The sequence below is a fragment of the Thermobia domestica genome, chromosome 4, assembly GCF_964235325.1.
Source record: "Thermobia domestica chromosome 4, izTheDome1.hap1.1, whole genome shotgun sequence".
Classification (NCBI taxonomy): domain Eukaryota; kingdom Metazoa; phylum Arthropoda; class Insecta; order Zygentoma; family Lepismatidae; genus Thermobia; species Thermobia domestica.
Window position 1 is genome coordinate 14,821,014 of NC_137457.1, and position 25,164 is coordinate 14,846,177.

At 37.3% G+C, this 25,164-nt stretch overlaps 1 protein-coding gene across 5 annotated transcripts in view; it reads right to left on the reverse strand.

The window, feature by feature from the left end:
* LOC145683738 (trophoblast glycoprotein-like) overlaps positions 1-25,164 on the reverse strand; it is an 88,735-nt gene that overhangs the window by 33,237 nt on the left and 30,334 nt on the right. Inside the window, exon 2 of one of the 5 annotated variants that reach the window (XM_081755263.1) lies at positions 13,740-13,804. The exons of 1 other annotated variant lie outside the window; for it this stretch is intronic. The gene's annotated coding sequence lies outside the window, so the exon portion shown is untranslated. Of the gene's footprint in view, positions 1-1,225; positions 1,249-12,749; positions 13,034-13,739; positions 13,805-25,164 lie in introns of those variants that run through there. 3 more of the 5 variants (XM_081755265.1, XM_081755261.1, XM_081755266.1) reach the window with 3 other exon arrangements.

A 25,164-nucleotide genomic window follows, 5' to 3' on the forward strand; every position in this document is an offset into this window, starting at 1 on the left:
CGGCGCCCTTGGTCTGTGTGTCCAACGAAGAAAGCAAGGAAACAGAAGCAACACTGCAAAGTATACAACAAGAATGTATATAACGAACATTTTGTGGTAAAGCGTCTGTGCATTAGTTGTAAGTAAATTATTCGATGCTGTGATTTTCCGCGTACCTCGACGATCACACTATTCGGGGAAAGGTAAAGAAGGAAGAGGCCTGGAACCTGTAAGTTAGGTTCCGCCCCGGCATTCGCTTAATGTAAATGAGGAAAACTTCATTCAGGATGGCTGGACTGAAAAAGATTTTTACACTTTTCGACCGAGTGCCTCCACTGGGAATCGAACCCTGGAACCGCTCACATCAAAGGCGAGAGCATTAGCGACTATACTACAACGGACCTACCTTGAACATTTTTGATATAAAATACCATATTGGTTCTAGAGTTAATATATATTCAGAAATCTGGGAACAATCGCCCTCCCTACCCCCTCAATGACACCCTTGACCTGAAAGAATAACACTTAAGGGTCTTCACTACAGCGAAATTAAACTACCGCTAATTTTAGAGTTTTTCTGTAATATCTTCTAAACAAATAAAAATATTTGAAAAACCCAAACATAGTGAACTAGACAATACAATTTTGCATGTGATACCTTTACTATAATTCACTTATCTGCTTTTGGTATGCCGCTATTTACAAAACCCGCAAAAAATGTTAAATCTATCTACAATTGCAAATCGAAAACAGATAGATGAGTTGTGATAACGGTATCATATGCAAAATCGTTTTATCTAATTCACTACGTTTCTGCTTTTCGAATATTTTTTATTTGTTTTGAAGATGTTACAGCAAAACTCAAAAATTAGCGGTAGTTTAATTTCGCTGTAGTGAAGACCCTTAAAAGAGACTTAATTTTAGAAATGTTCTGGGTGAGCAGACAGACAGACACACACACACACACACACACACACACACACACACAAAGAAATGTTTAACCGAACAGTAAAAGCTGTCTTATGTTCGTTTCGAAAACTTGTTCCGTATAGGTTTAAAATTAATATGAGTGAATAACATTTTCACCATTTGAAGTAGTTTTCGGTTGCCAGAACCAGATCAGACTGAAATAGCTCAAAAAAGAATTTAATTTCTTCTGATAATGTGAAACATGGGAAACAAGAAGAAAGAAAAAAAAACCTAGAAAATTCTACTGAAACATTGAGTCATCTATTTGCTTACTTACTTGTGAATGGCGTAAGAGGATTTATACGCTGTGAACACTTGGTTTCTTATCAGCAACTGATAAACGATAAGCAAAGGTGTTAAATGCAGGAAATAGATAAGAGAGTTTGCCCTTCTCAGATAATATGAAACTAAATAAATATAACATTTCAATGAAGCAGGAACGGAAATATTTGTTCAGTGAGTCACAAAATCGACAAACTGAAATTATTATTCACTGTTTTTAAAAATAGATTTCCAAGTATTATTGCACCTCCAGAATGACTTTATAGCTGGCTAAATTAAAATTATAGCTAGATATAGAGTAACAAACTTTGAAATAACTAAATGAGGAAAACAGTATTTAAAAATGATTCATTCCCAATCTGCTGCTGTAAGCAGGTGTTAATACAGTGTTGTGTTAGTTTATAACTTCCTGTTTCTTCGTCACCTGACACATCAAGCTACTGCTTCCGGTATATTTGACACTTGATCGAGTAAAGATGTTATTGGTGATAAAAGTTAATATTTAGAATAAAACACATTCTTGAATACAACACTGAATCCATATATTTTGCAAAGTGTATACGATATATGAGCAGGCCCGGAACCACAGAGGGGCTAGGGGGGCCTGCCCCCCTAAACTTCCGTCTCCCCTCCAGACCTTAACACAAAATGATATTATTAATACAAAAAACACTATTATTTGTAAGAGAATTTTTAATGACTTGCCCCCCCAACATATTCATGCCCCCCCTGGATCACGAGGTTTCTGTGGCTGGTTTCGGACCTGTATATGAGTTTCTAAGTGGAAGAAACGAAGTTTCTTAAGCTTTTGTGTTTTAAAATACCTCCTTATACAACATCAAAGTTACAATAGACGTAATCTAATGTTAACGTAGGGGCACGGTCAGTGGCGTAACTAAGGGCTTGGGGGCCACACGCAGACAACGTGGAATGGGGCCCCTTCTTTACGTCCTACATCACGATTTGGGGGCCCCGTGATATCTTGGCCCCCCCGCAATGCGGGGTCTGCGGGGCCCTTATTTACGCCCCTGGGCACGGTAGCTCAATAATGGAGTACTTATCTGTGGTGAACGGGTCTCTGGTTCGTTCCCCGGCCAATTAAGTTTCTGGTGGAGAATATCGTGTCCGTGGGTTTTTTGGGGGGTACTCCAGTTTCCTCTCACATCCTCATTTTACCAATTCTTCCAGCATCAGTTATTTGCCTTAATCATCCGTCTCCCTTAGCCTAAAGGACATAATTTGTCGGACGTTAAAATTAAAGATTTCATTTTCCATCGTTGTCGCCTAGGCTAAACGGAAAAGACGGTAAAAAAATAAAATGTCACTTAGGTCAAAGTTCTTCTCTACTTCCGTTAATGATTTCTTTTCTACAGGAATGTGCCAGGCCCGTAGCCAGCCCAAAAATGTAGGGGGGGCGGCTGAAGTTAGTGGGGGCCCGATCCAACTATATTATAGTTCATTTGCAAGCCTACCGTGAAAATTTTAGGGGGGGCAGCAAAAATTATGGGGGCCCTAGGCCACCCCTGGATACGGGCCTAGAATGTGTCATGAGGGATCTGCAAATATTGATCCTAACGCGTCTCTCTACCCTGAGTAAATACTTAAGTGCGAAATATAAAATATCGTATTCGTATTCCTAGCATCCCTATCCGCATCTGTGTCTACATCAGCCACGTCAGCACTCACAGGAAATATGGCAAAAATATACAGGTTGTGTGAGAAGTGCCTGTAGCAGTAGGATTGAATATTCAAACAGAACATTGTCAGTGTAATTTTACATACGGTATTGGTAGCACTGTTTTCATGGTAACAGACAGCATATTCTGGTAACCTTGCTCTCAAGATCGCGCGGAGCATTTCAGTTCGGTGTTGTCAGATGGCCGGAAATTTCCCGTAAAACGGGAAATTCTTAGCATTGGCGGAAATGCGGGAAATTATGCTTGAAAATGGGAAATTCTGTCAACTTCCTTTTCATGTCGACTCTTTCTCACTCTTTGTCTTTATCTCTTTGTACATGGATTCGAAGCTTCTTTGAAGGTCAAAAGAACCAGAACAGAAAGAGAGATTTATAAACATATCCAAATGGAATTGAGTGTTACTAACGCCAATATCCATATTCTGCGAGAAGAATGAAAGGAGCGAGGGTTTACGGCCCTTTCCTTAGTATATTTGTTATGGTGAAGAGAGGGAAAAGGGGAAAAAATATAATGTTTGGAAGTAGCACACACATTCACACAAACACAATTTTTATTTTTCTCTATACCAAATAAATTTCTGACAGAAAATAGGATAGCCCTATAATAGATTTCACCTCCCATAGGAAAACATGTACTTCTGATTGATTATTCATAGTTATTTGATTTAATTTGAAATTATTATATAATTAATCATTAATATTAATGAAATAATTAACGATTAATATTCTTCGATGGCGGGAAATTTTGGAAGCGATCGGGAAACTTGAGGGCTTTTGGGCGGGAAGTCTGTTATTCTGAATCTGACAACACTGTTTCAGTTGTGAAGCCATAGCTGATGTTGGTGGAATGTTTCTTTCAATCAAGCATGGTTGCTTTACGAGATGGGTCCTTCTCCAAACGTAGTCATTATTTTCCGTATGTGTGGTAGTTCGAGCATCCACAGCCATGCTATTAACCGTTTCTCAACTGTGTAACTGCAATCACTCATACCAGTATTGGCTTCATAACTGAAACACTCCATGCAGTTGTCATTCAGCCGGTTAACCGGAAACGTTTCTTAAAATTCCGATTCCTAGAACCGGGTGTTAAAATTTCTCGCATTCCTGGAACCGGTTGTTAAAATTTCTGAACTTCCTGGAACCAGTTGGTAAAATTACTCACAGTCCTTGTACCGGTTGTTAAAATTGCTCTGATTCCTAGAACCGGTTGTTAAATTTTCTCATATTCTTGAAGCCAGTTATTAAAATTTTTCAGATTCCTAGGATTGGTTGTTAAAACTGTATCTTCACTTCTAGATCTGACATTTACGAAAGAAAATTAGTTCTCTGCTATTGAAAATAACAATATGAAAATGTTATGAGACTTAATCCTAGTTGCCTTTACTAGTATCATTGTATAAATAATAATAATAATAATAATAATAATAATAATAATAATAATAATAATAATAATAATAATAATAATAATAAATTAATCATATAATAATATTATTAACCCTGCTCATAGTCAACTTGGTGATGATAGAACCAGTTGCTAAATTATTTAAATGACACAACTGGCTCCACGTCATTTTTGAAAGCAGAGATAGCAGAAAGTATTGTTAGCAATACCACAACTAAAATTACACTCGCATAGTTCTCTGTTATACTCGAAGCTAAGGGTATGGAAAATTCTCGGACACCCTGTATACAACATCTTTGTTGTAGGGAAAGTAGGGGCATAATGACCCCCGGGGCAAGATGGTCACAACGGTATATAGCGATGTTCCTCTGGTGACAGAGAATTGGTACTATTGCACATGTCGTAGTTAGTATGACGCAAAGTGTTTAGAAAGGGAAGGGTTGCTACCTTCAATAACGTGTGATATAAGTAGAGAAAACCATTTTCATGGTACGTCGATATAAGGTATACAGTGAAATTCTACCTATTGCTGAAAAAGGTAATTACTTGAGTAAAACATGGTACACACATAGATGAAATGAAATCTTTGAGTTTTACGTCCCACGGTTTACACACATAGATGTTGAGAAAGGTCTGGTCATCAAACAATCATACATGATTTCATTGTGGAAGGTGGTGGATAGCAGATAAAGGGGTTTTGAAAGTTATATCGGGATTGTTACAAAATGGCCTCTTAAAATTGTACAGGGGACCAAAATATCCCGTGTCGAATTGAGCAGGGTAATATATTACTCTGTGAATAGTATGCAGTCAGTGCTCCCTGTGATCGAGCGTGTATCCTTATTTTGTCATCTGTTTGGCATGTTAGACACCTAGTCAAAAATTTTTGATAGCCTCTCTATTCCATTTTGTATTTTCTTTTTCATTTAGCTTTATTTTAGTATTATTTTCGTTTTTATAGTTTTCCGCTTATTGTTTTATAGTTGTACAACTAATTGTTTCATTAACAATTTCAATAAATAAGGAAACTAGCATTTACTTATCGAAACAGAACATAATTTAGGTTAATATGTATATGTCCGAAGGATGGGGCCATTTTACTCAGGGGGTTGGGGTTAAACGGTAATTCACAATAGGTCTATTTATTTGCGCATAGAGCTTGTTTGGTAAAACTTTCATGCCTTCCACCTATTTACATATGTAGAAGAGAGAATAAAGAATATTGTACTGCAAAATCATCGACTTTACATTCATACCAACGTTGCTATTTCAATTTCAACCTTAAGGTGTCTATTATGCCCCCACCTTCCCTATGGATATTATGATTTTCAATATTGTTTTCAGCATAACAACTAAGGAATTATATATATATATACTGTATATATAATAGGGGTCCATACTGGCATAGGCCCTGAAGGAATGTTGAAGATATAATTACAATGTAAGCAAAATAAAAAATATATAAAAAATGAGCAGGATCTTGCGTATGATTGCATCATGGGAAAATCGCTAAACCGTGTAAAATGGATTTTTTGATATACTTATCACGTACTTCAAACTGAGTTTTTATGGTGTTACTTTGATTAAAATGCGTTTCTTAAGGGGGAAGAGAGAGGTCAAAATGTATGGGGGGAAAAAAATGAGTATCTCACGATCTTTTCAAGTTAGGAACACGAAAGGTTAAGGTCATTAAATACAAAAGTTATTCATGTTTGGAATGCTTACACATCATCTCAAAGCATTGTTTCCTGAGAAGTTTTCAATTATAATACCTCTTCTATGCGTTTATAAACTAAGCTCAGTGACAGATTCTCACCTCTGGGCAGGCCCGTATCCACGGGGGGGCTAGGGGGCCTGGCCCCCTAAAAGTTTCACGGAAGGCTTACAAATGAACTATAATATGGTGATTAAGTATAATATTATTGGGTCGGGCCCCCCTAACTTCTACCAGGCCCCCCCCCTAAATTTTTGGGCTGGCTACGGGCCTGCCTCTGGGTAAGAATCTCTGGTTCGATCCCAGGTACACACAGAGTCTGAAACGACTCAAAACGATACAAAAGTGCCTGTCTTCAAATTTGGACATACTTTAATGTGTACAAACGAATTGCCTTCTAATGGTGCACATAAGGAAAGATGTCGATTTTTCGACATTACGGATATGTCCGCCATGAACATAAAAAAACGTGAGCAACTATAACATGTCAAAATGATCTACTGCCTTGTTTTCATTAGTTTTGACGGATTAGTATGTTATGTTTTGATCATTGGGGCAATGTTTGAGATGATATAATTGTACGTCAAAAATTTATACAAATGCGCGGAAACGTGAGGTGGTTGTTGTTTGTCTCTTGTTATCAGTGTTACCAATGTAGCACTTTGTCTCTTGATCTAGAAATTTTTAAGGATATTTTTATCAAAAACAATTAGTTCATTTATCATTGTTAGAATAGAAAATTTAGCACTTTTTAAATGTTGTCTAGTGACTAAACTAGCATTATTTCCAGTAAAATTAATATTTCTAACGTCTTCTTGCAGTGTGTTTAGCGACAATATTATTCACGTTGTTGGCAGTGTATTTAGTATCATTACGACATGTGTGTGTGCTCTATTACGGACAGGTTTGACATATAATTTTTATGCCATACCTTGTACTTCGGGCTCTGTGTGTAGTGTGCTTGTGCCCAAGATCGTGTCCATGGGTTTTCTGGAGGTTCTCCCATTTCCTTCCACATTTCATAACCATTTATTTTCATTAATTATCCGTCTCCTTTACACTAAAAATAGCATAACCGAACGTTAAATTCAAGATTTCATTTTTTCGCAACAAATAAAATATCAATAAGATTCAAGCTAAATATTAAATACAATATTTTCCTATTGTAAATAAATTACGTTAAATAAAATGAAGGATCATTGTGGCTCAGTGGTAAAGTGCTTACCTCTGATACGTGGGTTTTCTGATTCGATCCCCGGGCAAATAAGTTTGTGGAAGAGAATATTGTGTCTGTGTGGTTTTATCGGGGTATTCTCGTTTTCTCCCGTAGGCTATCATCATTGCAAAAATTCTTCCATCATTATTGATTTTTTTCTTATATTCCTATGGTACGTGAAAAGGAAACCACAAGCCGAGGTGATCATTTGTTTCCTATTCGGTGGAGGTATTACAGGCATACACCCAGGGACGGATCCAGGACGGACTTCTGGGGGGGGGGCAGTTGGTTGTAATACTGCTACTTAGAGCTACTTTTAAGAGCTCCAAACTGGGATGGGTTTTATTTATATAATATATACTAAAATATAAAAAAAGTTTCCTCTTCTGGGGGGGGGCGATTGCCCCGATCGCCCCCCTGGATCCGCCACTGAATACACTTATTACGAATTGCCAACAACGTACTTCAGAAATTCAGGAGAATCTTAGAAGATCCACTCGACAAAGGAGAGCGCCTGTCAGATGGAGATACACTTAAGTGGCTAGCAGCAGCTCTTAATAATATTTAATACTCAAGGAACCATAGATGAGCTGGTATTTGATTCACTATTAAATAAGGTTAATTAAAAAAGAAGTATTCTTAATTTTAAAAGCTACAGATTTCTTCCTCACTGGAATAAATACCATTGTAACAATGGCAATACCTAGGTATATTGTCTAATTGCCAAGTGTCCCGGCTTTTTAGGCTTCCAAACTATGTTATGCACAAATATTGGAATTCTAATAGAACGGCTTTCTTCGTCCGTCTGTCGACAGGTGTCAGAGCAAAAACGGTAAAAGATATCGACAAATGGGTTTTCTTCAATCGATTGAGCATCAAAAAAAATTGGTTGCATCTCCTCCGTTAACTTGTCATTCAAATCGGAAGTAATTGAAATTAGCCTATTTCGGGTTTCAACGCTTTTCGCTGTATAACAAAAACAGTAAAAGATAATGACAAACGTTTCCTTGCAATCGATTCAGTGCTTCCAGGGAACATATCATCACCATCCGCTACACTCTACTAAGTCCGGAAGTGGTTAAAATTTATTAGTATTTCCGGTTTCAATAAACTATTTATTTTAATACAGTAAAACGGTAAAAAAAGATGTCGAGAAGCTGTTTTATGTAATCGATTCGGCATGCCAAGTACAGGTTCCGTATCCTAGGCTAAAGCTTTATTGAAGCCGGAAGTGGCAGAAATGAACCATTTCCGAATTCCAAGTTTATTGTCATAGAACAAAAATGGCAACAGATTGCGAAAAGCTGTTGTTTGCAAATGGTTCAGCGTGTCTAGAGAACATATCTTCATCATCTAAAACAATGTGCCCATTTCAATTCTGATTTTCAACGGGCAAAATAGTAAATGATTTCGAGAACCGGCTTTTGTAATCGATTCTGCATCCCAAGAATAGGTCCCACCTCCCCTGTTAACTCTGTATTTTAACTGGAAGATAGAGAAATGTATGATTTCCCGTTTCATCCTTCATCGCTATAGAACAAAAACGGTAATGAACATCGAAAAGTGTCTCTTTGAATCCATTCAGCATCTTAAGAGAACATACTGTACCATCATCAGTCGCAACATTTTATGCGAACAGGAAGTGGTTGAAATTTACTAGTATTTCCAGTTTCAATATTCATTTTCACAAAGTAAAAACAGTAAGAGAAATCGATTCAGTGTCCCAAGAACAGGTCCCATCTCCTCCGTTAAGCCTCTACTGAAACCGAAAGTTGTAGAAACCAGTCCTTCCGGTTTTAACCTTGATCACCATACACTATAACAAAAACATTAACATATAGTGATAAGCGGTTCTTTGCAACCGGTTCAGCGCTTCCAGGAAACACGTCATCACTACCTGCAACGCTCTACCGAAACCGGAAGTGGTTGAAATTTACTAGTATTTATGGTTTCAATACTGATTTCTGTAAAGAAAAAACGGCAAGTGATATCGAAAAACGGTTTCTGACACAGATTCAGTATCCCCAGAGTGAGTTTCGTCTCGACTTTTATATGCCTTTAGAAACCGGAAGTGACAACACTAATTGCGCAAGTAATAAAATGGAAATAGTTATCGACAAGTAGTTTTACATAGGGATTCTGTACCAAAGAATGTATTTCACCTTCAACTAGAACTTATAGCCATCAATTACCACTTCCAGCTTTTATGTTAACCTCTATAGAGCCAGAACAGTAACAGGCAGTCAGTATTGGTCGTTTGATACGTATTCACCGTCAGAGAAACAGGTTCTTTCTTTGATTTTATCCCTCTCTTGTAACAAGTAGTTATGAGGCTACTTCAAGATCGAGTTTTTCAGTTTGCATAGTTTGGAAATGTACCATCGTTTCACACTGTGAAACGAAATTCACTTGTTTATTATTTTATGTTGTAAATATGGTCACCCTAATCTATAATGAATAAATTTTAAGAATTGTAACCAACTGATACTTCGAGAACAAAAAAGTACAAGAAAGTAAAGTGTCGTATTGCTTGGTCCAGTGGTTAATGCTTGCGCCACTGCTGTACAGTCCGCACCAAAAAAAAAAAAAAAAAAACCTGCAACATGAGCATGTAAGTTTATTGTGTATGACGAAGGCTTTTGCTCCAAAATAAGTGTGCAGGGGAGGACGCCGAGGTTTCTCCTTTCGTGGTTCATGCCACTTAGACGTTATGTTGATTCCCTGGGCTGTTAGGCGTAGTTTCACCGTAAACTTACATGCTCATGTTGTAGGTTTTTTGCTGCGGACTGTACAAAGTCCTGGGTGGGATACACGATGCATCGAATGTACGTCAAATGTTACTCTATATAGCGTCTTCTGCTGCTCACAGGCAGTGATGTAATTAGAGGGGGATAAACGGGGCTTTTGCCCCGGGCGCCAAACTGGGCAAATATCTATTTTCATTATAAGGCAAGAAGAGTTTTAGCAAACTAAAGATAATAAAAGAAATACCTTAGAAACTTAACAGGACAACAGTGACTCACCAACCTTAGGATCATATATCCATAGGACATTAGTTTGCTTCAAAACTATCTTTTGAAGACATTTTAAAAACCTTTGCAGCCAAAAGAGTCCGCAAAGTTAAATTTTAGTTCCAGCTTTCTGTGTTTTCATTTAATTTACCTCTATTTAAGATATATATAAAATGTCCAAGTATAATATGGAGTATGTTTAGTACAAGGGGTCCAGAAGCACGTAAAAAACACAAAATTTACAGAAGAAATGAATGATGCAAGTACTTAGACGTAACAGAACGTAACCAAATCTAACCTAACCTAACCTAAAGTAACCTAAGCTAACTTGAACTAACCTAAACTAACCTAATATTAGTAGAAATAAGCGAAATTCTATCATTTTTTGGAAAATTATGCGGGACCCAAACACTAATATAGCATAAACTAACCTAACATATACTAACCGAACCTAACTTGAGCTTACCTAAACTAACCTAATGTGAACAGAAATTACCAAAATTGTAACATTTTTTAGAGAAAAGAGCTGGACCCCTTCTGCTAAACATAGGCCTATAATACTACTGGAGACAACAGATTGACTGTTTGCCATAATTAAATATTCTATTCCAAAGCAACAGTCTGTTGATTCACTGTACACATATGCACATCCCGATATAATTTTAAGAACATTGTGATTTGTAGTTATTATGATAAGACTATAAGAATATGTCAACCATGCTACTTTCAGATTATTTGACCACCAAATACTAATTAGTTTGGTATTTTATCTTGTACTAAAAATTAAATTATGTACTGGGGCGCGGTGGCTCAGTGGTAGAGCGTTCACCTCCGGTGCTTGGGGTCCCTGCTTCGACCCGAGCTCGCGCCGTGTGGACTTTGTGGTGGACAAACACCGTGCTCGTGGGTTTTCTCGGGGTTCTCCCGTTTCCTCCCACTTTCTTCATTCCACCATTTCACTCATTTCTCATTATCACCGTCTCCTTTAGCCTAACCGGCATAATCGTGGGACGTTAAACCTAAAGATTTCATTTCATTAAATTATGTACTGCAATTTTGAACTCAAGCTTTACTACATGAAGAAGAACTGGAAGAGCAGAATTACTGTGAGATGCCAGTCAGGGTGCGTTTTCATTTAGTTGGTCCTAGGCCGCTTCCTTCATTCCCTAACCTTTCTTCCCTCCCTTTCCCTGGGTTGTGTGCTCGCCGAGGGACGTCATCCCTCAAAACGTGACGAGCGAAATGGCCTTAGATGCCGAGAGCCCACAAATCTAAAATCTAAATCCTAAATCCCCCATTTAGTTGGTCAGGGGGAGGGCTCTAAGGCCAGTTCTTGCCCCAGAAGACATCTAGACTAGCTTCGTCACTGCTAGCAAGGGGCTTAAACATAAATCAAACGGTCTATAAAAATGAAAATGACAGAGACTAAAATTAAAATTTTAAAAAATTAAATCTTTCAATTTAACGTCCCAAGATTATGCCGTTTAGGCTAAGGGAGACGATGACTAAGGCAACTAAATGATAATGGACAACTTAGTGGAATGAAAATGTTACAGGAAACAGGAGTACACCGAGAAAACCACACGAACACGATGATGTCCTCCACAAACTTACTTGGTCGGGGATGGAACCAGGGACCCCACACACCAGAACTAAACGCTCCACCACTCACCACTGAGGCACCGTGCCCCTCAGAATTTGAAAAAGAAAATCTTAAAATGTTAAGTATTATTTGTTCCTGCTCTAATAACCAGTTAAGCTACATGTACACTCATGTCCAAAATGATTGTCGCATATCTATTAACTGTCTTCTTCTATGAATATAATTTGATAATGATTTTTGCAGGATACTTTTAATACTGATACTATGGGTATAATTGGGAAATGTATATTTGTGATAAATTTCATAGGAAAAGAATTATAAATACGAAAATTATAATGAGTAAAACAAAATGTTGCTAAATGGACATGGATGTTTTGTTTTCGTTTTAATATTCTTATTTACTGCTCTTTTGACATGAAATTTGCCACTGTACATGTCTTTGCCGATTATACACATACTAACATTATAAAAAATACCGGGCGAATTCGTTATCAAATTACATTCCTACAACAACATATTTATAGACATGCAATAATAATTTTGGACATGAGTGTACAATACTGACATCGATATAAGTAGGATATAAGGAAGCAGTTTATTTTATTTTTTTAAAATGAAAAACAATGTTTGAGACAACCTTGTGAATTAACCTTGTATATACATTAACCTTGTAAATGTACAGAATGATGTTCGTGAATTAGTTGTTTCAATTCACTGTTCATACTCTGACAATACCTATGGTCAACACCTTCCTTCTGAGAGATGTTAACGGAATTGCACTCGAACTCAACGAAACTGGTCAGCCCATGAAGTAATCAATTAACACAATAAAAGATGAAAAAAACATGCACACTCGTTGTTAAAGAAAAAAACTCACCTTTAAAGGAAGAATTAACCTGCTAGAAGCAAGTGTTCGCCTTCACTCGCTGTCGATTGACTCTAGAATGTCACGCAATTCTTTTTGTTTTTATCAGTCAGTCGCTTGGATATTATCAGTTCATATCAGTAGCATCTAATTTATGATAAACTAAGTCCAATGTCTGGCTACGTAAGTGTCGGAGTAGTACGCGTTCAGTTGAAAAAGAACTTATCGGATTCCACGAAACATATACAATAACTTATATTGTTGTAGAGGCGTTCAAGCTTCCTTTCCGAAAATTGTGGCCTAGGAGGGGTTGGGGCGACTTGTCTCGGATTGAGTATTGGTAGTCACAAGACTTAGTCATTGATCCAGTCACGTGGTATGACATCATTCGTCAACACACTTAGAATATTTGGGAGGATTGCATTGGCTCACCACTTTAGAATTTGAGGGTTCTTCCTCGTTCCATTGAATGTATAAAAAATTGTCAAAAATTCAAGTTTTGAAGGCTTATATGGATGTTTCCGTTTATGATTGATGTTTATCGTGGTATGCATGGGTATTTCGTTGTCTTTAAAGACCTTGTATGTACCAAGGATGTTATAAAATAGAGGATCTGCCCATACCACAAAAGCGTGAAGCCATACGTCACAGCTTCGCCACACCTACTCTGCCCACTCAGAGCCACTAAGATCGCAATTTTCCGAGCCAACAATCATGGCGGATACGACAGTAGCCAATCAGACGTGCCGGCTCAGAGATGCTCCGTTGTTTTTTGGCTTCATTGAGTTCATATGATGAAGATACGTATGGGCAGATCCTCTATTTTATAATATCCTTGATATGTACGGTAAGTCCATTTGTTTCATTGGAAGGATGGTGTGTGCCAGTCCTGCAAGCAGTAGCCAGTAATATGGGTGCTTATGATCCTACATTCATGTATGGGTGATTGGTCTAACACTAATATGTGAGTACTTCACTGGGTATTTAGGACTAAGTACGTATCCCTGTGGTTCACCTTCTTCCCTTGAATATATGGAGTAATCCGGCAATGCCCGTCACGAAGTAGCCTAGAAGAAACGAAGGAGTTGTTTTGAATTATTGATGTGAATGGTAAAGTTACCTTTAAGAACAATGAAAACTTTGTTTTTGAAACAAAGCAGGCAACCATATACAGTATGTATGCATGTCGTGTGTTTAGCCCAAATGCAGCCAGAGCGACCTTAAGCAATGGCTATGGCCGCCCCATGCAATGGTATCATTTGCCGCCCCCCTTTTCCAGAAAGAACAAATCTTAAAACGATTATTTTAAGTACCGTATGCTACTCCATCATGAACAACGAAGGGAAGAGAAAGTTTACTCGCACTCAGAAAGGCCTATACACTACAAATCTCATTGTGTTTTTTTTTCTTTAAATAATAATCTATTATGTTGGTGAAAGATAAAGCAAACACCTGCAGAAGGAAACTGGTAATCCTTTTCAATATCGAGTTTCAATCTCAATATATCAGTTTGCAATTTTAGTGCAATTACCTCTTTTAGCTTTATTTCTTGATTTTATTTCTATGTCTGTCAAAAATTAAAGAAAAAAAAAATCGTTTCCACCTTCAAGGATAAGGAACTTGTTTATGACAAAGACAAGACTAGCTTCTATATCAAAACTGTGATACCGATAATTAACTAAGTGGAACAGGTGTTCGCTACTGTTCGAGAATGAAGTGCTTGTATTTGCCAACAATAGAGCAATTCATGCTGGGATTTAACATTTGTTTTAGCACTGTCCATGTGACCTTAAACTAATGCGACCTAAACATGATTTATAAATGTAGTATTCAAATAGAAGATCAGCTCAGTAAATTTAACTACCATCATCATGAAGTCTATTCCCAACAAAAAATATTTCTTTTAAATAGTATAGTTATGACAAATTTTATCTCCTCTCGAAACTTGTCGCCCCATACTCGTGCACTGTTGCACATATGACATAGCCTTGCAGTTAGTATAATGTGGAAAATTTTAAAGTGAAATGGGACTTTTTGAGTCTAGATATGGGATTTTATAACTTTTCAGTTTGGCATCATTGGTTAAGGTAGAACTGCGTACATTCCATAGTGTCTCGTCATATTTTTCTCTGTATACAGTAAAAGCTCCTTATTCGCGCTTCCTTCGTTCGCGTTTTCACTATTCGCGGATTAAAAAAATGCGACCCAATTCCTATATTCGCGGCTAAAGATTTCTTTATTCGCGGACCTAATCAGTACGTACATACATAATAATAAAAAGGATTCCAATAGGTATCCAACCCAATATCCTTTGTAAACGCCGTCAAATGGACTAATAAAATGTAAAATAGACTTTATTACAACTTTACCTAAAGTATGTTGTTAAATGATATCGCCGCTGTATTGGTTCGGACTTTGACATAAGCCGCCTTCGCCGCGATCGGTGTTTTTGAGAATGTAAACAAACAGAATGAAAGCAACCTTATTACTCAATGAATAAAGTATATTTTTAAATGCCGCCACATTATTAGACGTTCCGTCCTTTGGTAAGAGTCGCTTTGCGTGTTATATTGTTTCGTCTTTCCATTCGTTACAAAAATTGTGATCGAGTAACACGTCTCTACCGCTGTCTTCCTAATTTATACAGTAATGTCAACTAAAAAAAAAAAAAAAAAAAAAATGAGAAACGAGTTTCAACACGAAAAAAAATCTGTGTTACCGCTTAAAGTGAAAATAGAAATGCTTGATCGTTTACACTTTGGAGAGTCGTTTGCATCCATATCACGCTCATTCAATGTCAACGAATCAACTGTACGATCGATAAAAAAAATCCGAAGATAAAATAAGATCGCCTGTAGCTTCAACTTCACTGTCAGCGAAAATTGTTCGTGATCCAGCAATAGAAAAAAATGGAAGTGGCGTTGTCATTATGGATCGAAGACCGCAACCAAAAAAGGGTGCCCCTGAGTGGTCCAATGGTCCGGGAGAAGGCAAAGCGCCTTTATGCTCATTTTAAAGAACCTGATGGTAGTTGTAGTGGTGAGTGTACAGATGGAGGATTTCAAGCATCGGAAGGTTGGTTCAATAAATTTAAGGTGAGACAATCATTGCATAACATTAAAATCGTTGGAGAAGCTGCATCTGCAGACACTGCTGCAGCAGAACGATATCCAGAAAAATTTGCAAACTTAGTAGCTGCTGGAGGATACAAACCTGAGCAAGTATTCAATGCAGACGAAACTGCACTGTTTTGGAAGAGAATGCCAAACAAAACATTCATTTCTAAAAGCAAAAAGTCTGCTCCTGGATTTAAGGCAGCAAAGAATAGAGTTACACTGCTGCTATGTTCTAATGCATCTGAAGATTGTGTCATTAAACCACTGATGCTTTACAGATCGTTAAATCCTCGGGCTTTAAAAAATCAAAACAAGGACGACCTGTCAGTTTTTTGGGTACTAATAAGAAAGCGTGGGTTACAAGCGCTATTTTTGTGACTGGTTCCGGAATTGTTTTGTTTCTGAAGCTGAAACTTATTTAAAAAAAAGAAAAGAAAAAAGAAAACAGAATTTAGACTTTAAAGCAGTTCTAGTTTTGGACAATGCACCAGGTCATCCTCGCGAACTTGAAACTATGCATCCAAAAATAAAAGTGACATTTTTACCTCCCAACACGACGGCTTTGCTTCAACCTATGGACCAAGGAATAATCCAGGCCTTTAAGCTCTACTACATTAGACGAACCTTCAAAATTGTATTGGATAATATGGAATGGAATCCAGATATGAATGTTATGGAATGCAGGAAGAAATTTGACATAGCAAAATGCATCATAAACATAAAAGTATCATTGGAAGAACTGAAGCCACACACATTGAAGTCATGCTGGAAAAAACTGTGGCCTGCTCTGACTGCGGAAAATGACGAAGAATGTGTGCAAATTCAAACTTTGGCTGCAAACATAGCTGAAATTGCGAGTGGAATAGGACGAGATGGATTCGAACAGATAGAATCAAGTGATATTCAGGAATTGCTTGAATCGCAAGATGAAGATTTGACTGAAACTGACTTGGAGGAAATGTTATATTCACAGCCCATTGAAGAAGAGGCTTCAACAAGCACTGGAAACGTGACATTTAATTTGAAAAATCTTAGTGAAGGTTTAAGAATGGCAAATGAGCTTTGTGATTTCTTTATGAAAATTGATCCGTCTATGGAACGAAGTCTTATTTTTAAGAGGCAAATTGCTAATGCCACTGCTGAATATCAGTCTGAATTGAAGGAGCTTTTAAAAACTGCCAAGGAAGAAAAAATTACAAAATTATCCAAACCATTGCCTAAGCCTGAAGATAATAATTAATGAATATGGTCAAAAACTTCAATTACAGTAAATTGATTTTTTTTATATATTTGTTTTTTTTTTTTATTATTTTGTCACCTAGAAACGTATCCCCTATAATCCCATATAAATTACCATCCCGTATTCACGGTTTCTGTATTCGCGGCATATTTATGGAACAAAGAGCTTTTACTGTACTGTAATAGATAAATGTCGGTATTCTATTGCTATATTTGTGTCGTCACCAACTATTCCCTTCATATTTCCTTCATTATTAGACTTAAACGGAGAATTGAGTTCTATTTCAGTCAGATCATCTTCATCGAAAAACAATTGCCTTTGAATAGGCCCCACTTTTCTACAACTTACAGAGAACCCATTACTTTTTCCACTTCAAGGAGTGTATTCATTACATGAAATTTGTGTGGCAATAGTATCAAGCTGGTTTCTAATTTTGTCTGCTTCTTTATCGCCCATCATGGGCGCCCGAAGGTGGCGACAGGGTGGGGGCCCGACCCCCTAGTTCACGAAAATATATACTTAATATAGCAAACCACGTATATTAACCCCTTTCTGCATGATTTTTTTAAGAGAAAAAAAATAATCAGTATTGGAAATCCTTATATGGGAACTTGAAAAATAAATTAAAACTTGAATTTTAGATTTTTCACTTAATTCCGACGAGAAATATGTAAGTGCCATATATGACACACTTACAACTCACAAAGAACATGCCAGATGACATCAAAATCTCTTATTCATATACGTCAATATCTCACACAGCAGACAAAACAGTCATTTGATGCCTTTGATAAATCATAAAAAAACGAAAGTGAAAAAAGGGTATGTGCCATATATGGCACGGCATGCGGTAAAGGGTTAACTACCAGAAATACCATACATAATATAGCAACCATGGAGATGGGCCCCCTTAGAAAATTTTATTCCGGCGCCCCTGTCGCCCGCTCATTATGTTTATTCACCAGTATGTGAAATACTACTAAAATCAGAATGAACACAGTAAGATCACAGTTATATAAATGAAGAAAGTTATAAAAGATTGTCTGAAAAGAGTAATTATTATTTTTACATAATGAGAGAAATCGCTCACGGTGCAATCGACCTGCCATTCTTTCTCAAGGAGTCGCACACGGTCGAAAAGACCGGTTGATACACATCACGTTTGTTACGAGAAACATAATACAGCTAAAAGAAAAAGAAAATAAATTTATATCTGTAAGGAACGAGCTCACATGAAGCTGTAGAAGAAGGGAGGTAGATGGCTGCAGTGACTTGTAATCTAGGTATATGCAACATAATTCTTCAGCAGTGATGCCAATTTAGCCAATTTTTGGCTAAATCTAGCCTATTTGGAGAGGCATTTAGCTAGTGATGCCAATTTAGCCAATTTTTGGCTAAATCTAGCCTATTTGGAGAGGCATTTAGCTAGTGATGCCAATTTAGCCAATTTTTGGCTAAATCTAGCCTATTTGGAAGGCATTTAGCTAGTGATGCCAATTTAGCCAATTTTTGGCTAAATCTAGCCTATTTGGAGAGGCATTTAGCTAGTGATGCCAATTTAGCCAATTTTTGGCTAAATCTAGCCTATTTGGAGAGGCATTTAGCTAGTGATGCCAATTTAGCCAATTTTTGGCTAAATCTAGCCTATTTGGAAAGGCATTTAGCCATGCAAATCTACGAAGTGCTTATAGTCAGCGTTTCCCAACCTTTTTCAACTTGCGGCACACTACAGGTGTAACTTGAATTCTCACGGCACACTCATAGATATTATTATTTGCAAATATGGTAATACCATGAAATGAAATGAAATCTTTGAGTTGTACGTCCCACGGTTATGCCGGTTAGGCTAAAGGAGACGGTGATTATGAGAGATGAGTGAAATGGTGGAATGAAGAAGGTGGGAGGAAACGGGAGAACCCCGAGAAAACCCACGAGCACGGTGCTTGTCCACCACAAAGTTCACTTGGCGGGGGCAGGTAATACCATGGTATATGCAAATACCATGGTAATTTTTTTCTGTGATTACTGATCTCCTTCTCACAGAGATGAAAGCTCGATTACTGGTTTTTCCCTATGCTAATTCATTCATTATGCTTATTTTTTTTATTCTAATTTTAAAATAGAAAACAATTGCAATGAAATATAGGACTCAGTTTATTAAAAATACGCTTTCTTTTTCGAAAACTGTATCCAACCTTTCACTAAGAACGAAGATCACTAAATAACAAACAAATGTTCTGTACTTTTAGCTTTGCTGTTTTAAAAACCGGTGCATATTATTGCAATCACACAGCTTGCGATGTGTCGAAGTCAAAACATACCTGTTGAAGAAAGTGTTCTGTCATTCACGTGCGAATGAGTGTTCTACGAACGTTCACTTGACGCGTACCGTACAAGTGCTTCCATTTCTCGGTGTTAGTATGACTCTCAATTGAAGCGTAACATAACAGCTAACCGTGGAAATGTGTACGAGCCGAAATACTGTCTGCTACACAGTAATAGATGTAGAATAATATATTACAACTACAGTAATTTTTTCCATGGTAGAAATTCATAGTAATGTGAAATACAAAAATATCAATTTTTTGCTATGTCTTGCAGTTTGGTTGCTATAGAATTAATAATTTTGTTTCGATTTTCTCGCGGCACACCAGTGTGCCGCGGCACATCGGTTGGGAGACGCTGGCTTATAGCCTTAAATATAGCTTATTTTATGAAGCTCTTTTGCCATTTTTGGCTTTTTTTTTACAAGCTGTTAAAGTACTTTTAAAAATACTTTTTCTTTGAAAATAACATGTATTTTTTTTAAAATTAGCCTATTAGTCATTATATGCTGTTGTATTAGTTTATTTCTGTAGACAGAGGGTGTTTCATTACGCAACAAACACTTCTTTTTAATTCTCTTCTCTCCTTACCCACAGGTTTACAACTAACTTATCGACTTAGAAAGATTTTTAATGTCGCTCCCGTAATGGCCGCGTCTGCTACTCCTTAATTATTTTAATTTTCGCATTTCATTGCAATAATTTCTTACACAAATTTAGCAAACTATTCGGTTCTTTAAGCCACAGAGATTGTTTTTGTTTATTAAAGGAAACAAATAGGGCAGGGGTGCCCATAAGGGGGGGGGCTATGACGCAAACTGCGTCATTGAAATATTTGTGGGGGGTTAAAATCTATATAAATATGTTTGAGAGGGTGTAAAAATTAATCAAAAAGATTTTTTTTCATGGAAGAACACCTACGGATAGGCAATTGAGGGGGGGGGGGTGCGTCATGGTCATGAGAGGGGGTGGGCACCACTGAATAGGGTACCTAATTTGCTTGAAAACTTTCAATGTAATCATGATGATTCATGTGGATGTACGGCAGTGTTGCCACACTTGGTACAATTGTACCAAATTCAGCCCTTTTTGTCATTCATCGGCCCGTTGGTACCACGCTGGCATTTTCAGTCCTTTTTTTAAAAAAAGTTGGTACAATTCTACTCAATTCAGCATCATTTAACATATACTTGTCACATTTTCAAAAGTGTCGGTAAGACTTTTCCTACATCTCATGTTACTCATACCACTGTGACTTAAAATTATTAATAATGTGTTGTGATGTTTTTCAGGGAAGGTTCTAGGACCCTGGACCAGTTCTACATTTTCTACAAATGTCAGTTTACTTACCTTATATTCTCCTTACAGTCTATCCTCCTCCTTCGGTCGTGAAATAAGTGAGAATAAAGTGGATAATTATATTTTATTATTTTATATTAACGTACTGTTTACACATGAACTCGGAGATGATTGATTTGTTTCTCGTTATATATATATATATATATATATGGCCAGAATGCCGTTTTGGTTTATTTCACTTTGAAATAAAGGCGCGTTTAATTTTCTTACAATACATAGCAAAGATGATAACCGTTTTCCCAGTGGCTGGTCTAGCCTGAGACCGGGGGCTTAGCCCCCTCCCCACTTTTTAGGTGACAAAAATAATTTAAACTATTACATATGTATTTTTGAAAGTTTATAGTAAACTCATGATATAACTACTTATCATAGCCTGGGTTCTGCCTGGCCCCCGCCACTGCGTTTTCCCTTGTAATTTGCGGCCTCTGTTATATTTCCTACATGTGAGAAACGTTTCATTTACTTCCACGGTTTTTCCGGGCCCTACGTTTTCGATGTCTTTGAAAGGTAATTCTTGAAAAGAGTAGTTTCTTTATTTGTACTCTTGGAAGAGGGGGTGGAGAGTGTTCTAGAACTTTACACTCTTTTAGTTTCGTGTTATAGGGCCATGTATTACACTAGTATAAAATAATGAATTCAGCCCTTTTTGTTCCAATTTGGTACTATTTTTCAGCCGCTCTAGAGCTAGGACTGTGGCAACACTGCTGTACGGAGAAATAAAAAAGTGTTTGTAAGGACTATGACCTACCGAAAGAAGTACTACTGAAAATTGGGACAATAGCAGTCTACACAAACACAACCAATCCACAATCCAACGATGGTGCATCCAGTTCAAGCGCCTCGGATAGCTGCGATGTCATCGATGATGACTTATTTCAATTCAAGAGTTGTTGATGGATTTTATTGTAATTTAAAGTCATGTATGTTGCTTGTTAATCTTCAGCGAATAAAATTCAATATTTGAAATTTTACTATAACTCAGTAGTAGTGGTCCGCGTATGCCCGAATGACTCATCCTCACTCTCTTTTATGACCGGGGTGAAAGGTCAATGACCTGGCCCGGGGTCCATGACCTAGGGGTACCTAGGACCACCCCCTCTAAATTTTGGCAGGGGTACCATGGCCCACCCCCTAAATTTTGGCAGGGGTACATAGGACCACCCCCCTTAAATTTTGGAAATTGCCAAATCTAAAAATTTGGTATGGTAGCCTAGGACCATAGTATGTACCTCTATTAGTATTGGGTGTCTATGTCGTTCCCTTTTATGGGTAAAAAATTGCCAAAAAGTCAAATTTCGGGGTTTTTTGACCTAATTTATCCCCTTTGATGAGGTGTTATTACCCTATATAGTTATATGGGCGTATACAGGGGTCCATTACCTTTCATAACATATGGGTATATTAATGCACCCCTTTAAATTTTTGGGAGGGGTACCTTGGCCCACCCCTTAAATTTTGGAAATTGCCCAATTTAAACATTGGGTATTATAGTATAGGACCCTAATATGTATTAGGTTAAATTTGGGCGGTCCACCTTGTTTCCTTCTAGGGGTACAAAATTGCCAAAATATAAACGTAAGCAATACGTTATACCACGTGTTTGGTTTTCGACCTAATTTATCTCCTTGGATGAGGTCCTATTACCTTATATAGTTATATGGTCATGTATAGGGGTCCATTATCTATCATAAGACATGGGTACATTGGTGCACCCCTTGAAAAATTTGGGAAGAGTACCTTGGCCCACCCCTTAAATTTTGGAAATTGCCAAATCTAAAAATTTGGTGTGGTAGCCTAGGACCATAGTATGTACCTCTATCAGTATTGGGTGTCTATGTCGTTCCCTTTCATGGGTAAAAAATTGCCAAAAATTCAAATTTCGGGGGTTTTTGACGTAATTTATCCCCTTTGATGAGGTGTTATTACCCTATATAGTTATATGAGCGTATACAGGAGTCTATTATCTTTCATAAGATATGGGTACATTGGTGCACCCCTTTAAAAATTTGGGAGGGGTACCTTGGCCCACCCCTTAAATTTTGGAAATTGCCCAATTTAAACATTTGGTATTATAGTACAGGACCCTAATATGTATTATGATAAATTTGGATGGTCCACCTCGTTCCCTTTTAGGGGGTACAAAATTGCCAAAATATAAACGTAAGCAATACGTAGTACCACGTGTTTGGATTTTGGTCGATTTTATCCCCGTTGATGAGGTCCTATTACCTTATATGGTTATATGGGCGTATACAGGTGTCCATTACCTTTCATAAGACATGGGTACATTAATGCACCCCTTGAAAAATTTGGGAGGGGTACCTTGGCCCACCCCTTAAATTTTGGAAATTGACCAATTTAAACATTGGGTATTATAGTATAGGACCCTAATATGTATTATGATAAATTTGGATGGTCCACCTCGTTCCCTTTTAGGGGTATAAAATTGTCAAAAATATAAGCGTAAGCAATACGTTGTACCACGTGTTTGTTCTTTTGGCCCATTTATCCCCTTGGATGAGGTCCTACTACATTATATAGTTATATGGTTATGTATAGGGGTCTATTTCCTATCATAAGACATGGGTATATTGGTGCACCCCTTGAAAAATTTGGGAGGGGTACCTTGGCCCACCCCTTCAATTTTAGAAATTGCCCATTTTACACATTTGGTATAATAGTATAGGACCCTAATATATATTACTATAAATTTGGATGGTCCACCTCGTTCCCTTTTAGGGGTACCAAATTGCCAAAATTTTAGTACAACCACGTGTTTGGACTTTTGACCTAATTTATCGCCTTTGATGAGGTGTTATTATCCTATATGGTTATATGGGCGTATACAGGGTTCATTACCTTTCATAAAACATGGGTATATTAATGCACCCCGGGAGAGGTACCTTGGCCCACCCCTTAAATTTTGGAAATTGCCCAATTTAAACATTTGGTATAATAGTATAGGACCCTAATATATATTACTATAAACTCGTTCCCGTTTAGGGGTACAAAATTGCCAAAATATAAACGTAAGCAATACGTTGTACCACGTGTTTCGTTTTTTTTACCTAATTTATTCCATTGGATGAAGTCCTATTACCTTATATCGTTATATGGTCACGTATGGGGATTCATTTCCTATCATAAGACATAGGTACATTTGTGCACCCTGGAGGGGTACTTTGGCCCACCCCTTTAATTTTGGAAATTGCCCCTTTTACATGTTTGGTATTATAGTATAGGACCCTAATATAGATTAGTATAAATTTGGATGATTCACCTCGTTTCCTTTCATGGGTACGAAATTGCCAAATTTTAGTACAACCATGTGTTTGGTTTTGGCTCAATTTATCCCCTTGGATGAGGTCCTATTACCTTATATGGTTATATGGCCATGTATGTATTGGTCCATTTCCTATTATAAGACATGTGTACATTGATGCACCCGAGGGAGGGGATTCGGTATCATAGTACATGCCTCAACATGTATCATGATAAATTTGGATGGTCCATCTTGTTCCCTTTCATGGGTAAAAAATTGCTAAAATATAAACATAAGCAATATGTTGTACCATGTGTTTGGTTTCTGGCCCAATTCTTCCCCTTTGATGATGTTCTATTACGTTATATGGTTATATGGACATGTATATGGGTTCATTTCCTATCATAAGACATGGGTACATTGACGCATACTTTAAAAATTTGGGAGGGGTATCTTGGCTCATCCACTCGGTTTTAGAAATTGTTTAATATAAGCATTTGGTATCATAGTACAGGACCTCAATATGTACCACTATAAATTTGGATGGTCCACATCGTTCCCTTTCACGGGTAAAGAACTACCAAAAATCAAATTTTGGAGGTTATTGACCCCGTCTTATAAGGTTTTAACGCGTTATATGGATATGTACAGAGGTTTATTACCTTCATATGTTTATGTTCCCTTTTAAATTTGGGAATTATCAAATAACAAAATTCGGTAAACGTTTTTTAGGACCCATTGGTGTCCCTCTTATGGCCAAATATTCAAAATTTAAAGGTTATTGACCGGCTTTATTATTGAATAAGTACAGGATTTATTACTTTTTTCATAAGACACAGGTGTGTTTGTGTACCAATCTTAAATTTTGGGAGGGGGTACATTTCTTATTGTCATATCAATAATTGGTAATTGTTCTTAGAATTGGGTGGTATCTCTTTCTTTGGGTAAATCATTGTCAAATATGAGTATGATCACGTGATCAGTTATTGACCTATGATGGGATTAGGAGCCCAGGACATTGGTACATTGAAACTTTATAGGATAATTTGAGAATGCGTCATTGGTATTGATTATTACAGCCAAATATAAACGTAAGCAATACGATGTACCACGTGATTGACCTTGA